Source organism: Ictalurus punctatus, unplaced genomic scaffold, assembly GCF_001660625.3.
Source record: "Ictalurus punctatus breed USDA103 unplaced genomic scaffold, Coco_2.0 Super-Scaffold_100, whole genome shotgun sequence".
Lineage (NCBI taxonomy): Eukaryota > Metazoa > Chordata > Actinopteri > Siluriformes > Ictaluridae > Ictalurus > Ictalurus punctatus.
This window is the reverse complement of record NW_026521086.1, coordinates 2,411,485-2,426,050: the sequence shown is the minus strand read 5'-3', so window position 1 is coordinate 2,426,050 and position 14,566 is coordinate 2,411,485. Positions and strand designations below refer to the sequence as shown.

At 36.9% G+C, this 14,566-nt stretch overlaps 2 long non-coding RNA genes across 2 annotated transcripts; both read right to left on the bottom strand.

Moving 5' to 3' along the window:
• Nucleotides 1–372: 372 nt before the first annotated feature.
• LOC128629686 (uncharacterized) lies at nucleotides 373–1,914 on the bottom strand. The gene is made up of 2 exons (XR_008394044.1): nucleotides 1,625–1,914; nucleotides 373–1,509 (listed from the first exon to the last, which is right to left on the bottom strand). It is a non-coding gene; the product is annotated as an uncharacterized LOC128629686 (long non-coding RNA).
• A 6,406-nt stretch (nucleotides 1,915–8,320) lies between these two features.
• On the bottom strand, nucleotides 8,321–10,944 carry LOC128629707 (uncharacterized). The gene is made up of 2 exons (XR_008394087.1): nucleotides 10,540–10,944; nucleotides 8,321–8,701 (listed from the first exon to the last, which is right to left on the bottom strand). It is a non-coding gene; the product is annotated as an uncharacterized LOC128629707 (long non-coding RNA).
• Between the last annotated feature and the right edge of the window lie 3,622 nt (nucleotides 10,945–14,566).

Below are 14,566 nucleotides of genomic sequence, written 5' to 3'. Positions count from 1 at the left end.
AGTTTAAATAGACCCTGTAATGCAGCCTGGCTGGGGTTTTAAGGTCATGTAAAAATCCACTTAAAAATGATATTATATAGAACACGGATACATTCATGGCTCATTTGTTCACATTTAATCCGCACTGAATCATTTGTCAAGTACTGAATAGAACCCATATTCTGTTCATTAAAATTTACTCCAAGTACGTGCATACCATGTGTGTAAAAAGAAAATCAGTACCATCATGCCCTTCTTTAGAGATTTTATATTGATTAGTTTCACTTGTCCATTTGCTCTTACTATATTAATGTTTACGAGGGGCATCTACACACAAATTGTGTTTTTGCTTTGTGCAGGATAATAAAATACATCAAAAAGGCACTCGGGATAAACATTGTGTACATGGACTTTTTAATAATGCTGTAAAATGATTAGCAAAAGGAGACTTCATAATCTTGCTTACAAATCAGAATATATAACTTCAAATAATAATAAACACAGGAAGACATTTCTGTAACCCATCATTCACAACAGCCTTTAAATCTGTTTGCTGGTCCATCTGTAAGAGAAAAAATATTATACATGCATACAAAAATAAATTTCCAGCCCAGCTACACATTTGAGGTTTCATGCTAACTGCAGTTCTACCTGCTTTTTATAGTTACAGGTGTGAGTCACATTTCTTCTGTCATATTCGGCAGAGAGCATAATAAAGCACACCCTTCTTTTTCCCCCTGGTTTCACAGACAAGGCCTAAGCCTAGTCCCAGACTAAAATGTATCTTTGAGCTGTTTTAACTGAAAGCTACTTGCACGGACGGATCTTAAAACACGTCAGTGCCATTGTTTTATCTCAGGATGTGCACCAGAAATATTTTTTTCTAAAGACACGTTTATAAAAGCTACTGAAATGTCCTAATTTATTGAAGATCTAATCCTGGCTTAATGTAAACCCTGTCTGTGAAACCGGGCCTTTATCTTCTAGTGAAGGGGAAGAACATTCATTGAGCCTGTAATAAACTTTTACACAATCTTTAAATAGTAAAAAATGAAGGACACTAATGTAGTAACCGCTGAAAGTATCATGGTGAATATAGTCACAAATAAGGTCAAATATTTCACAAGACCTTGAGCGGGGATAGTTGTGACTTTCACAATATAACATCCTCTACACAACACCAGCAACAATGAACTAAACCTGTTCTGAGACCAGGAGCTATGCTGAAAGAAGTGAGAGCAGCACCTTGCACAGGAAGAACCTCTCCTCCCACTCGTCAACCCCATCATACTTACACTTCTTGCAGCATAACTGGACTCACCTCTGTGTAGCACAAGTCAAACCACTGAACAGAAAAAGGTTGGTGGGTGGACTACAAGACACAGTCACACTTTATTTATAATAATAGAGTGTTTATTCAGAGTCGTACCATCACCTCTTGGGAGAGGGTGAAGATGGCTACCTGTGTTGGAGTGTGATGGAGAACAAGATCACTGCAGCACAAGCACCATGGCCAGAAACCCTTTTGACCTAAAAAAAGAAAAAACATGTTTGGTAAATCATGAGGCTGTCTAACAGAAATTAAATCAATACATAAAAACATGACAAGCATTCTGGCTAGGTCAGCTGATGGAGGACAACATACCCCAGCCCACTTAGCTTCCACATGACAGCCAGGAAGTCTTTCTTGGTGGCCTCCAACACAGCCAAGCACTGCATGTGGAAAACAGCACCTCAGTAAGAATCTGAAAATAAAAGATCATCACCTGGGACTCACAGAGGCCAGAAATGCTGCTTATGTAGAAAGTTTAAAAGCAACTCAACAGCCAGGTCATAAACACACACTCAGCAGGAATATAGATTTATAATCTGCGGCTTTAAACAACGTTTGGGGGAAGGTGCACTTCCTAAACATGACCACACGATGGCAGTCAAGATCCACCCAGAACACCACGCAGCGCTGATATTTTATTTATTTTATTTTATTAATCACCCTTTCTTCTTCTTCTTCTTCTTCTTCTTCTTCTTCTTCTTATTATTATTATTATTATTATTATTATTATTATTGTTATTATTATTGTATTCATATTAGCATAAGATTAGGAAATAATTTCTAAAAACTCAGTCACACCTTCATGCTACCTCTGTGCATGATGTCAATGGTGCACTGCTCCTCTTTCTCCATAGATACAGGGACCCTCGACTTTAAGCCTTTTTATTGCAAGAGCAGCTGCTACAATAATAATTATGTGTAGATGGAAAAAAAAGTATTAGGCTAAGCAAATGTTCTGAGTTTTTTTCTAGCAGTTTTTGACTTTTTATTTCAATTTATTTGTGTAGCGCTTTTTACAATAGACATTGTCTCAAAGCAGCTTTACAGAAATATCAACATGGTATACAGATATTAAAGGTGCGAATTTATCCCAACTGAGCAAGACACTGAGTGGCGACGGTGGCAAGGAAAAACTCCCTAAGATGTTTTAAGAGGAAGAAACCTTGAGAGGAACCCGACTCAGAAGGAAACCGTCCTCATCTGGGTAACAACAGATATTGTGAAAGAGTTCATTATGGATTTATATGAAGTCTGTATGGCGTTAGGAGCAGCCGTAGTCCCAGCAGTCTGGAATTAAAGAAGATTTGAGCTCCATCCAGAGGCAGAAAGGATCTGGATCTCTAGTATCTCCATAAATTCGTGGGGGGCCCGGCGAAAGGAGAGAGGGAGAAAAAAGATAATTATGACTGCGAATTAGTAGAACAGAATCTAGTCAGGGTAGGCTTGAGAAAACAAAATACGTTTTAAGCTTAGACTTAAACACTGAGACTGTGTATGAGTCCCGAACACTAATAGGAAGACTGTTCCATAACTGTGGGACTCTATAAGAGAAAGCTCTTCCCCCTGCTGTAGGCTTCACTATTCGAGGTACCGTCAGATAGCCTGCATCTTTTGATCTAAGTAGGCATGGAGGATCATAGAAAACCAAAAGGTCCATTAGATATTGTGGCGTGAGACCATTTAGTGCTTTATAGGTCAATAAAAGTATTTTATAGTTAATGCGAGATTTTACTGGGAGCCAATGCAGTATTGATAATATCGGTGTGATATGGTCGTATCTTCTAGTTCTAGTTAGGACTCTAGTAGCTGCATTCTGGACTAACTGGAGTTTATTTATATTCCTACTGGAACATCCAGACAGTATGGCATTACTGTAATCTAATCTAGAGGTGACGAATGCATGAACTAGTATTTCCGCATCATGTAGTGACAATATGTTTCTTATTTTAGAAATGTTTCTGAGATGAAAGAAGACTATCCTAGTAATATTATCTACATGAGCATCAAATGATAGGCTGGAGTCAATAATCACTCCAAGGTCTTTAACTGCTGCACATGATGAAACAGAAAGACCATCCAGAGTAACCATGTGATCAGAAAGAATACTTCTAGCTACACGTGGGCCTAATAAAAGTATTTCTGTTTTATCAGAATTAAGTAGAAGGAAGTTAATTAACATCCAATGTCTAATGTCCTTTACACATTCCTCAACTTTACTAAGCTTCTGTCTGTCCTCTGGCTTCGCTGAAACATACAGCTGTGTATCATCAGCATAACAGTGGAAGCTAATTCCATGTTTACGAATAATTTGACCAAGGGGTAGCATATATAAAGTAAAGAGCAGTGGGCCTAAAACAGACATGTACATGTATTTCATCAACACTGCTACGAGCTTATTTTTTCCCCATAACAATAATATAGCCTTATTCTCTGTTTACTCAGCAAGACTATAACTTTATTCCCAGTTCCTCTCCTTAATTTCAGTCACTTCCTCACTGAAACCTATAATCAGAATAACTCCAAAGCTCAGGACCCAAGTCTCCACTCTAAATCCTGTGTCTAGAACACAAGCTCTGAACTCTTATCTAACACATTTAGTGTTTTATCTGCTCTAAAGCACCCACCTCAGCTTGTGCAGGCCGCTTAATTAGCTGATGACTTGAATCAGGTGAGTTTGGTGCAGGTTCTAATTGAACATCCTCAGGAGTGTAAGGAAGCCTCTCTCTAATATCTTTCTTACCGGTTCAACTCCAACTTCATCACCACCCCAAGAAAGCACTGCATGTTAGTAGTGTTCAGGGTCAGTATCTAAACTGACAGTCTATTCACACACACTAGCACTACTGCACTTCACATCCAGTATTTCCTTCTCTAATGTAGTGGGTTCATAATAAAACTGCCATATTAAATCATGAGCACCAAAAGTCATGTTTATTCTCATCACTGCTCCTGTGTAGCTTAATATATTCCGTAGGAGGCCTCGACTGTTTCACTCGAGAATATCCACAAATAGGGAAGAAGATTACAGAGATAAATGTAATGTATTCACTGTTACATTAAAACAACGATTATCAAGGGAGAGAAAGAAAGTGAGTTCTACACCTCTGACCTGTACATGACGTCATCAAAGATCTTATGGTTCACTGCTCCAATTTAACTGTGTGTGTGTGTTAGGGATGCACCGATGCCGATACCAGTACTCAGGTGTCGGCCCGATACTGTGTTCATGTACTCTTGCTTGTAAAACTAAAAAAAACTAAAGACAGAGGAAGAAAGGATCTGGATCTCTAGTATCTCCATAAATTCGTGTGGGGATTACTGGTAGATCAGAGAGAATAGTCGGGAACATATTAAAGGATTTGAAAACATCTTTTCCTGCATGTTTGTGGGATAATATATAACCAAGTTTATGTCTGGCAGTAACACAAAGGTCTTTTTTTCCAGAAGTGTACATAACTCCACAGGTAGGTCAAATTAACAATGGAGACAATGTAAACATGTTGTTATCCTTTAAAGGCTTGCAAAGTCTTCCGTTTTCCATGGTGAACAAACAAAATATTTTTGGTGAATGAACAAAATACAAGCATATATTTCCTGTGTAAAGTCCGACTTTGTCAGACATCTAAGGGGGTGGAGGCATACAAAATGGAGGACTCATTTCTTGATGTCGGGAGATAATGAACTTTCATGGCGGTTATTGTATAAGAACCCTCTACCAAAACGGTCTGGTGACTTACAGTGGCGGATTTTACATTGTGCATTACCAACAAAAGTGTTTTTGTTTAAATGTAAATATGCATCGTCTCCACTGTGTACTTTGTGTGATGAACTTGATACTGTGTTTCATGTCTTTTGTGAATGTTGTAAATTATCTCCGCTCTTTAATCTATTGTATACAATGTTTCGTAGTTTGGGGATCATTTTCTTGAAAACAGTGTTTATTTATGGGGGTAGATATTCTCGCCACAGGCAGGAAATCTGTACCTATTCGAATTTTTTGGTTGGTCAAGCAAAATTAGCCATTTGGAAGGCTTACAAAATGGGATCAGAAGGGAAAGAAGTAAACATGGTTAAATTATTTAAGGCCTTGGTTGAGTCTAGGATTAGATTAAAGTACGAATTTTACCAAATTAATGGTGATCTTCCGATGTTTGAGAAGAAATGGTGTGTAAACAAAGGGGTGACCTTATAAGAGGCGAGAATCTCTTTTTCAATTGGTAATGGTCGTTAAAACAATGTGTTCTGTATGTTAAGGTTTTTTAATTGTAGAATAAATTATATTTTAAAAGTCAAAGTCTCTCTCTCTCTCCCCCTGCAGATGTGTTGTTATCTCTAGCATCCCTGCTGGTGCCTCTGCAAATTACACCTGCAACATGAGGGGTCGTTATGTGAACATCATCATTCCCAATGTTATCCAGGCTCTCACGCTCTGTGAAGTGGAAGTCTATGGGGTTCCAGGTTACACTTTTATATCCAGTTCACAATTTCATATACATTTGAAGTCAAATTAAGTTTTACAACAGCTGCTAAATATCAACATTGCTAATTTTTTTTTAGTGCCTGTTACTAAGAGGGCATTTCTGAGATTGAAGTTTAACATCAGTGAGTATCTTATGAACCCTACTGTGAGGGACAAAATTATTCAAAAGGTTTGTGTTCATGACATGTATGGTAGATTCATAAATAAATAAATAAATAAATAATACTAATACTTTTTCATCATAGACGATATCTGCCAATGTCCAGCCTTCAGTGCGTCAGATCTGTTGGACTACAGAACCAGAGGTGGAAAATGAAACTTAAAAAATGGTAGGAAATATCAGTACTACTACTGCAATAATAATAATAATAATAATAATAATAATAATAATAATAATAATACAACTACTTCTACTGCTAATAATAATAGTAATATAGCGATAAGAGGCAATCTGTCCAAACACTCCCTGCATATAGCACTCCCAGTGGCCAGTTCTTGTCAAGATTCATAGAACAATAAAGAGACCATATGTGAACATACTTATGCATATCACATTTTGTGATGATGGCTCAATGCTAGTTGTGTAACCTACCTGCTGAAAGCCGACTGGCAGAAGGCAGACATTTTTGAAGTAATTCAGTTACAGATTAGCAGAAAGCTCACTGCAAATTCTGCTAAATTGGCATTTTGGTTCCTGAGAAACAGCTATTTGAACTTAACGCTGACCCTTATAAACATGAACAGCACGCCCCAGGTAGCCAATTTGAGCGAGATTGCATTGGATACTAGGAGGTCCATCCCTGAACTTTCTATTCAAGTTTTGTGGCAATAACCTAATGGGAAACTTTTCAATTATCTGATATCTGATTGGCCAATGACAGGCATGTTTTTTTTCAGTAATTAAGTCATCATGAGAATCTATTATAGATTAGCACATACGGTATATCTACCATATCAAATTTCAGCTTGATCAGACATACAGTTCCTCATAAACAGCTATCTGATCTTAGCTCTGCTCCATTTGTATGACCAAATTTGGCACATAGCAAAAAATGCTAAACTAACTTTTGCCAACTAGTGCTAGGATGTTTGGCCTAGCTTCAGAAATTTGGTGACAGTCCTCATTAATTAATTTTTGGTGTGATGCTCAATAATTATCAAAAACATGTTGACATTTGTAAACAGCAACATCTCACTTTCCTGGGTAATGGGAGGAAGTACTACAACCCCAATTCCAAAAAAGTTGGGACGTTGTGAAAAATGTAAATAAAAACAGAATGCAATGATTTGCAATCTCATAAACCCATATGTTATTCACGGTAGAACATAAAAAACAAATCAAATGTGTAAACTGAGGAAATGTAGCATTTAAAGGAAAAAAATAGGTAACTTTGAATTTATGGGCGCAACACGTCTCAAAATAATTTGGACGGGGCAACAGAAGGCTGGAACAGTAAGTGTTACTAAAAAGAAACAGCTGGAGGAACATTGTGCTACTAATTATGTTAACTGGCAACAGGTCAGTAACATGATTGGGTATAAAAAGCGTATCTTAGAGAGGCAGAGTCTTTCAGAAGTAAAGATGGGCCTCTGTACACCAATCTGCGAAAAACTACATCTACAATTTGTGGAACAATTTCAGAATAATGCTCCTCGATGTAAAATTGTGAAGGCTATGAATATCCCATCATCTACAGCACATCATATCATGAAAAAATTCAGAATCTGGAGAAATCTGTGGCCCGAGTCTCTTTCCATAAATCTTAAATAAACACCTCCTTATAGATAGCTTCACCATATCAACGACTAAAAGTTTTTATTAAAGTAGTACAGCACAAATCTGTTTATTATTAGACTTTGATTATGTGGAATGTTTGCCAGAGAAGTCTCTGTGAATGATTTGCTATCATAGAAAGGATAACTTATTACAATGAGCACATTAATGTAAACCTGAGATATGAATTGCAACCTTCAGACCTTCTGACCTATCAGATTCCAGAGTGCAACAGCAGTGTGATATAATTTGTATTAAATACACTAAAATGTCTATTAATAGTTCCATGAAATTTGCAGAAAATCAGTTTACTGTTACTTATTTATTAATTCATTGATTTATTTCTTTTACCTGAGTGATATTACAGTCAAGAATTTTGTCATTCTGACTTACAGGTGGCAGAAATATATCTGAAACAAGAAGAAGAAGAAGCGGAAGAAGAAGAAGAAGTGTTCAAAGAACAAAAAGAAAGAAAAAACATCAAATGTGTGAGGTTTGGGTTTAGCACTTGAAAATACTAGCTAACTGATGTTATAGGTTTATTAATTAGAAGTACTAGAAGTTTTTTAGTTTGTTTGTTTGGGAAATGTATCCATGAAAAATTATTACCACAGGGTTTGTACAAGGTGCTTGAATTTGGCATTTGGAAATTTAAGTACTGGAAAACCTTGAAAATAGCCAATTTTTTTTTTTATGTTAAAAAAGTGGTTAAAAAGTGCTTGAATGATAAAACATCAATAAATAAAAAATAACAATCACTTTAAAGGGTTTATTTTCAAAAGAACACGAATACAATCCTTTCACTCAAAATATGACTCCCCGCTGCAGCCCCTCCTCCTCCTGCTGTTCACTCATTCATTTTAACAGGGACAGCTTCGGTCCACTTCTCAGACCCCTTTAGCAACTTTTTTTTTTTTTTTTAAAGCATCTAGCGACATATCTAGCGACATTTTGGACAACCCTTAGCTACTTTCCATAGAAGATAATGGCCAGTACTGCGCGGCGAGTGCGAGGTCCTGCTTTCAGAAACAGAAAAAATGTCCAGAATGTCTCTGAAACACTTCAGCCTATGATTAGCCCTGGATTCCTGGGAGGACACTGTAGCAGTCTCTGAGGATTTCTTCTCATCACTCCACTGTAAAAACAAACAAACAAAACAAACAAACAAACAAAAAAAAACAAACCACTAAATGTTAGCTTCATCTTCTTTTAATTTGATTGTCAGTGCTCAACTCAAACCAACAGCAGAATTATTAATAATATCAAGAATGATTGTGTCTAAAATCAACCACTGATTATATCCCACTTGTTTGTTTCTAGATAGTATGATTTATTTAGCCAAATCTAAACTCACTTCTCCATTTGTGTAACTGGATACTCAGGATAATAAAATTTCACTCTCGTTTCCATCCACCCCCATTTTCTACATCTCCTATCATACAGGAACCTTGAGCCTATCCCAGAGATCATAGGGCACAGGACAGGGTACACACTGGACAGGGTACCAGTCTATCGCAAGGCACACTCACATACACATTCACACACTACAGACACTTTGGACATGCCAATCAGCCTACCATGCATGTCTTTGGACAGGGGGAGCAGCACAGGGAGAACACGCAAACTACGCACACACAGGGTTGTGGTGGGAATCAAACCCCCAACCCTGGAGGTGGGAGGCAAACGTGCTTAGCACTAAGTCACCGTGCGCCCCACTCTGGTCTCTTTAATAAAAATGTGACACACAGAATAGCGCAATGTGCTATCAAATAAATAGTGGGTGACTGTTTTCTTTATAGTGTATATGCACTGTGAATGACTTCTTATTTAAAAACATAAATGTAACTGACATGCTGCTTTATTAAATCATAGCAACTTGAGCACCTGCCTAGCCCTACTCTGAATATGAGGAACTTTCCTACACAACTATTGACATAACTAATGGTCTGCACTTATATAGTGCTTTTTAACCTGAGCAGTGTTTCCCATTCACCCATTCTCACACCAATGGTAGCAGAGCTGCCATGCAAGGTGCTAACTTGACATCAGGAGCAACTTGGGGTTCAGTGTCTTGCCCAAGGACACTTCGAGTCATGTGGGCCAGGAATCGAACCTCCAACCCTACGATTAGACAACCTGCTCTACCACCTGAGCACAGCCACCAACTAGATAACTAGATGTTTAAGTCAGCCTATCCCATTCCTTCATTTTCTTGTTACATATAGATTAAGTCTCTTAAGTGTTTCCTACATGTATATATTTTTTTAAATTTGCATATGTCTACCAATATGTAAGCCAATGCATATGTTTTACACTACTAATACAAAATGTCCCAGTGAGGCCTTCTACACCCATCAAAATATTGCCATCTCACTGTTTGACAGAATAAAATATAGCAATGATGCTTTAGAATTAGATAAATTAAGTTTCTGCAAAATATGAATTGAACTATTCATTTAGAATTCAAAAAGTACATTAATGACTTTTGTAATGACTACTCTGTAGCCCATGTAGCACACTAACCCTAATGTGTATGACCGCATGTACTATGTTGCAATAATAATAAAATGTATTATTATTATCACCAAATAATCACTTCACTGGACAGGAGTGTGATGTGATGTAACGACACAGGACAGTTAGCAGGAAGTAAGCGCAGGAGCGCCGTCTTTATTGATAAACAAACTAACAGAACACAAGAAACGCGGTCTATGCTGAACAGGACTAGCTGGATCAACCATGGAACTACAGTCTAGGCATTACTCGAAAACAGAACATGGAAGTGAGACCGCTAGCATGCTACACGCATTCTAACACAGTGCTAAAGCTATACTCCTTAACCACTACTAACGTTACAAACTATAATACTGCGCGAAGTGCGCAGCCACACGAGGGGTTTAAATAACCAACATAATTATCTAAAGCATAGACACCTGGAGAAATAAAGACACACCCTCGAACATAAGCCAATACCTGGACGGGAAGTAAGTCAAAACAAACGAGCCGCGCGTGTCCATATGTCAGGGTCTCGTGCACGCGCGCTCTGCAGCAGTCTTTGCGCTTCGACGACACAGCGCCACCCACCGGCGGAAGCGTAACAGATGTAAAAACAGACTTAAAAACATTGAGTCATTTAACACAGGTCAACTGTTTTCTATTATACAAGCAGCGTGCGTGTGTTCCGTTTCATTTTCTTTTCAGGGATAAACATACTGGAGGATTTTTTGTTGATCTGGCACAAAATTAAATTGAACTAAGTTACATTAAAAAGGGGGAAACTTTGGGTACCAAGGTTATAAGTTATAAACTAGGGAACACTGAGAGAGAGAGAGAGAGAGAGAGAGAGAGAGAATCGGCATGTGGTCTGCGCCTCTGTAGCACCGCTGTTTTATAGTAAGTGCTGAGGGGGAGACCTGAATGTCGGGCTGCCAGATAGCTTCATTTCAACTATAACTATTAACTGGATGGGGTGGGGTTAATATTTGACTATTGCATAAATTACACCTAATACGTCTAGGTCACTAGTTACTATTAGCTATAATTTAATCAAAAAAGAGAACCTAGTATGTTTATTAGAAACCAACCAAAATTACTCCAATAGTGAGACATGTAAAAGTCCCTGAAGTTACAAAGGAACCCAGGGTAACTTCTAAGCAAACAAAGGCCTCTCTCACATTGGCTAATGTTAATGTTCATGAGTTCACCATCGGGAGAACACTGAACAACAATGGAGTGAATTACAGTGTTACAAGGAGAAAGCCACTGCTCTCCAAAAAGAACATCGCGGTCCATCTGCAGTTTGCTAATGATTACGTGGAAAAGTCTTTTGGAAAAATGTTTTTTGGTGGAAAAATATAACCTTTTGGTTTAAATAAGAAGTGTTATGTTTGGAGAAAGCAAACACTACATTCCAGCATAAGAACCTTACTTATAAGAACCTTTCAATAATGGATGCAACAATGAATTCTGAATTATAACAGTGAATTCTAAAGGAAAGTTTCAGGACATCTGTCTGTGAACTGAATCTCAAGAGAAAGTGGGTCATGCAGCAGGCCAACAACCCTAAGCACAAAAAGCACATAAGGGTCTACCAAAGTATGGTTAAAAGAGAATAAAATTCATGCTTCAGAATTTGCCAAGTCAATGTCCTGACCTTAATCCAATAGAAATGTTGTGGAAGGACCTCAAGCAAGCAGTTCATGTGAGGAAAATCACCAGCATTCCAGAGCTGAAGCTGTTCTGTACTGAGAAACGAGCTAAAATTCTTACAAGCCGATGTGCAGGACTGATCAACAGTAAAAACAGGGAAAATGTTTAGTTTCGGTTATTTCTGACCAAGGGGTTCACACCATATGCTGAAAGCAAAGGTTCACATAGGATCACATAATAGAAAGAAAACATTCTACACACCGTTATACCACCAGCAGCAGTCTGGACTGTTGACACAAGGCAGGTTCATGCTGCTGATGCCAATGTCTGACCCTATCATCTCAATGTCACAACAGAAATCAAGATTCATCAAATCAGGCAATGTTTTTCCATGCTTCAACTGTCCAGTTCCAGTGAGTCCACGCCCACTCTAGCCTCAGGTTCCTGTTCTTGGCTCACAGACAGGAGTGGAACCTAATATGGTTGTAGCTTATCCACCTCATTTGGTTAGACGTATTGTATGTTGCAAGAGGGTTTTCTGTTCTCCACACTTGTAAAGTGTAAATTATCATTACCATAGCCTTTCTGTCAGCTCGAACCAGTCTGTCCATTCTCCTCTGTCCTCTCTCATCAACAAGGTGTTTGTTTTTCTCCACCATTCTGTGTAAACTCAAGAGATTGATTGCTGTCTGTGAAAATCCCAGATCAGCCTCTAGAATTCTCAAACCAGCTCATCTGGCACCAACATTCATACCATCATCACTGAGATCACTGAGATTCTGATGTTTGGTGTGAATATTAACTGAAGCTTACTGAAATACTTACCTGTATCTGCATGATTTTATGCATTGTGCAGCTGCCACACGAATTAGTTAAGTTCTTTTTCAAACACATCCTGCAGAAGCAAATAAGATCGGCACTCCAGCTGCTTTGAGTAGCCTAATGCAAAATGTATTCAAAATACTATTTTTCCTAAAACAGATCATTAAGAACTCCCAAAACACCTGAAATTGGATTCAAGGCACTGTATACAGTGTTACCACCACTGAAATCACCATTTAATTACACATGCTTCAACAGTTAAAATATATCATAAATAAATAAATACATTATTATTATTATTATTAATAATAATAATAATAATAATAATAATAATAATAATAATAATAATAATAATTATATGTGTAATTTATATAGCTCCTTACTCATAACCAATGTCGCTTTACAATTACAATGTCTCAACAAAACATGGAACATGCGGTAGACTAAATTTGAGAAAAAATATGATTTATAGTTTACAAAGAAATATTCAATTTCTCATCAAAACACGATTTCACTGCTTATGCTAAGCTTAATTTACACAAGTTTCTAATTACAAGATTGAATTATATAAAGTGAGCATGATCAATTAATGTAGTATTAATGTAAACCCATTACATTATGAAATCTTGGGGGATGTTGGCACTGACAGGTACTATAACTATAGTATTTAAATTAACATGATTCAAAGGTGTGTGATAGAATAGCACAGTGTTTTAATAAATTCAATGCTAATGAATATTAGGTGCTATTATTAATGAATATTATCCTGGTGTCTAATATTTTTTGAGAACAGTTTCATATTGAAATACAATGAATCTGCACATTTTAACAGTTCAAATGGAGAAGTTATTAATGTTTTGTCACAGTAATGATTCTGTGTCTCATTGCCAAACATGAAAAGATCTTAACTCTGAAAGTCAATTAAACAATGTTTGAAGGAGAATCTATAATAAATGCATCATCAGATGACTAAAGGGAACGCTGGATGATCCGTCACATCAGTTTTAGCCTGACATTTTTGCTTTTGCGTCACACATTTGTATAAATCAATTATCTCGCTGGATAAAACCTAAACCTATATTATATATGTATATATTTATGTATGTATAAAATGTAAATGGAAGCTTTTTGCTTCATGTTTTTTTAAACTTTGCTGTAGACTGTCGTTTGAGTCAAACTTATTTGCATTTGAAGAACACAAAGTGCATTTGCCTTTTAAATAAACTAAATAACCATTTAGTGATACACCAAGTGGACAGGTCAGAGTTTAAAGGGTCAAAGAAATGACTTTCTGATCTATGTCGAAGAAGGTAAGAAATTCTGATTTCAAGTATCAAACAGATTTCAAGTATTTAAAAAAAAAAATCTCATTTTACAGTACACTATGATTGATTTAATATCACTTGTAAATTGTCATCATTTAAAAAGACAATACCTTTTATAGATTAAAAACACAACCTATCAAATGTTCCTATAATGTATATATATTTTTGCGCAGGGATATGCATTTTTTCACTGCAGTCGATTCTGACCCATCAGCAAGGTAAGAATACAGTATAGTAGAACACAGAAACACACACACACACACACACACACACACACAGAAAAATGTCTGAGACCACATTGAAAATCTGGATTTTTTTTTCTCTTACATTTTGAAATAAATTTGTTAGAATGTATTACTATTTAAAACAAAGAAAGTAAATGTTTAATATATTGGATATTTATATATTTTTTTAATTCTGCAATTGTAAACATTAAGAAACTCTGAATCTCTTGTAAATATTTTAAAGATTCTCCGTTTTTTTTTTTTTTTTTTTTTTTTTTTTTTACTGAAGTTGTAGTCAATAATACAATTTCGAATGAAAATGTTAAAATTAAATAATAAAAACATGCAAAATAGAAACATTTTCCACTAGTGCTCTCAGACTTTTGGCCCCGACTGTGTGTGTGTGTGTGTGTGTGTGTGTGTGTGTGTGTGTGTGTGTGTGCGTGCGTGCGTGCGTGCGTGCGTGTGCGTGTGTGCGTG